The following is a 3,227-nucleotide window of genomic DNA, read 5'->3' on the forward strand; positions in this document are numbered from 1 at the left end:
ACAGTCTCCCTCACTCCTCACCTCAGTCAAGCGGATCCAGCTGGTGCTACGGCGTAAGAGAAATGAAGTAAATGAAACGGCTCGTGTGTGAATGTCGGCAGCCAAGATATATACACTGGTAGGAGAGGAGTTGCTGGAGAGCCTCGTAAAAGTTTGCGTGGCGTGTTGCAAGCGGTTTATTATATGCTGGCGGTGGTGGTGGGAGTAGCCTGGTGGTGGCGGGGGGCGGTGGTGGTCGTCTGTTGCTCACCTCCGCGTTGTGGTGGCGGGCGGTGATGGCAGTGGTGGTCGTCTGTTGCTCACCTCCGCGTTGTGGTGGCGGGCGACGGCGGCGGTGGTGGTCGTCTGTTGCTCACCTCGGCGTTGTTCGAGCCTCTCTACCCACACCCCAGAGGCACCAGGTACTATGTTACTTTATCTTGACTCGCAGGTGAGGAGTGTGTGGTGGACGGGGTATGAGTGCCTCTACATATCTTGTCTTCAGATATTGTCTCTCTGGTTTCGTATGCAAATGGCTTGTGTCACTGGTGTCATTTAGCAAGCCAAGGCCAAGACCACAGTAGCCATGATCATCACCCAGAGGATGTAGTTACTTTGCTTAAGGGTCAGAGGGGCACAGAGGTGATGGGAAGGGGGTGAAGGGGAGGGTCTTGTTACATGTGGAATAATGTATAGCCTTCTGTAGCCACGGTGATCCGCCTGCAGAAGGGAAAGCCACCCAGTGACTCCCTGAAGACCTCACACATTACTCACTAGTTACGCCACCCATGCAGGCCCCCGTCGGATGGTCCGGACTTACCATATGATACACAGTGTTCTGGAGGCTCCCCGAGGTGGCGGAACCCTCCTAACAAGACAGGGACATATTGAAGCCTTATCGTGTGAATATCACAGAGGATCATGGAGAGTCATACCGCACTCCATAGTCTCAGATTGTATCGTGGTGTATCATAAAGAATCGAGCACCTCTCTGACGGTTTGTAGACCGATCTCAGGTGATCTCGTGTGTCTTCCTTTCACCAGACGATAATTGCTTCTCTGTATCACGTAACTTATATGTTTGTCTTACTGCTTGGCTCTCATTCTGATCTCTCCCGTTGCCAGCTTCGATGCATCTCTCTCGAGAATGTTTAAAAGCCGGATTGTCCGAGGATATCATGTAAAATTTTGAGATTTTTCGAAAAAGAAGAGTTTTCTCCATGTCAGATGGATGGATAATGATCAGGGCAAGTAAAGTATATCAAAAAGTTCACATTTACTCACAAACTTAATAAGACTTCTGGACGAGAATTAATCTGAGAAAGAAATGAAAAAAAGAGTATCCCTTGATGAATGAAATTGTTTCTCTGTCATTTCCCCCTCTCGTCTTCCTCCTTTGAGTACTCACCTGACGTGGCCACGGGAGCTAACCATCGCGCTGATCCTGTCTGACCCGTCTGGGAGGGCGGCCCCCCCAACAGCCAGGCGTATCTCGTGACACACCTGCGTCAGGGAGGAACCTGTCCTCTGGTTGTGACACCACCCCAGGGGGATGCGTGACCGACCAACACACACACCCACACACCCACACCCACCCACACACACACACACACACACACACACACACACACACACACATATCTTATTGCTTTCTGTTCTTTTTCTTAATATCATCAGTTGCTTTTCTTCTCTTACAACCCTTATCTCTAATCTCTCTATGTTTCCGATCCTTTTCCATTATCACAAACAGCCTCGATGGGTTCCAATAGTCTGCTGCCGTTTGGATTCCTTTGCATTTTTCGTAGACTCTTGTATTCTCTTATGAAACCTCATACATGACTGGTAAGGGAGGTTCAGATTGATTTAATGTAATTCTTGTACAGATTACCTTACCAAGTAAGGCTTCGGGCTTTAATACTTTCCACAGATTATCATACGAAGTAAGGAATTATATTTAATTTGATCCTCTGAGAGATTATCTCATCATTTCTAAAGATGAAAACTTTAATAACATTTTAGAAATATTCGTTCGTTTTCATTTTTTTTTATCATTTGTATCGAGAAGGTAAAAACCATTTGTAGCAAGACAAGAGTTTTCGTGGCCAAGTAATTAGGTGCTTATCATTCAAATATGTCTGTATGTAGCAACCTTAACTCCCACTACAGCAATATATTAAATTTCTCCCCAAGATAACATTCTTAATTCCCAGCGTTAGCATCTTTAACTCCCCCACTGTAATGAAAGCAACTCCCCACAGTAATATCATCAACTCCCAGGTTAATATTTTGAACTCCCCCACTTTGACATCATTAACTCTCCCAACTTTAACATCATTAACTTCCCCACTTTAACATAATTAACTTCCCCACTTTAACATCATTAACTCCCCCACTTTAACATCATTAACTTCCCCACTTTAACATCATTAACTCCCCCACTTTAACATCATTAACTCCCCACTTTAACATTATTAACTCCCCCACTTCAACATCATTAACTCCCCCACTTTGACATCATTAACTCCCCACTTTAACATCATTAACTCCCCCACTTTAACATCATTAACTCCCCCACTTTAACATCATTAACTCCCCCACTTTGACATCATTAACTCCCCCACTTTAACATCATTAACTCCCCCACTTTAACATCATTAACTCCCCCACTTTAACATCATTAACTCCCCCACTTTAACATCATTAACTCCCCCACTTTAACATCATTAACTCCCCACTTTAACATTATTAACTCCCCCACTTTGACATCATTAACTCCCCACTTTAACGGTAACTCCCCCTCTTTGACATCATTAACCCCCCACTTTAACATCATTAACTCCCCCACTTTAACATCATTAACTCCCCACTCTAATATCATTAACTCCCCACTTCAACATCATTATCTCCCCCACTTTAACATCATTAACTCCCCACTTTAACATCATTAACTCCCCCTCTTTGACATCATTAACTCCCCACTTTAACATTATTAACTCCCCCTCTTTGACATCATTAACCCCCACTTTAACATCATTAACTCCCCCACTTTAACATCATTAACTCCCCCACTTTAACATCATTAACTCCCCACTTTAACATCCTCAGCTATCCCAAGAAGACATCCTCAACTCCCCCTATGATAACATCCTTAACTCTCCCCTCCTCCCCCTACAGTAACATCGTTAACTCCCCCACGCAGTAACATCCTTAACTCCTCCACGATAACCTCATTAACTCCCCCGACGGTA

At 44.7% G+C, this 3,227-nt stretch overlaps 1 protein-coding gene across 1 annotated transcript in view; it reads left to right on the top strand.

Moving 5' to 3' along the window:
• The first annotated feature begins 290 nt into the window (after positions 1-290).
• LOC139753437 (protein inscuteable homolog) overlaps positions 291-3,227 on the top strand; it is a 233,547-nt gene continuing 230,610 nt past the window's right edge. Inside the window, 1 exon segment of the mRNA XM_071669944.1 lies at positions 291-401. The gene's annotated coding sequence lies outside the window, so the exon portion shown is untranslated.

The sequence above is a fragment of the Panulirus ornatus genome, chromosome 14 (assembly GCF_036320965.1).
Source record: "Panulirus ornatus isolate Po-2019 chromosome 14, ASM3632096v1, whole genome shotgun sequence".
In the NCBI taxonomy this organism is placed as follows: Eukaryota; Metazoa; Arthropoda; class Malacostraca; order Decapoda; family Palinuridae; genus Panulirus; species Panulirus ornatus.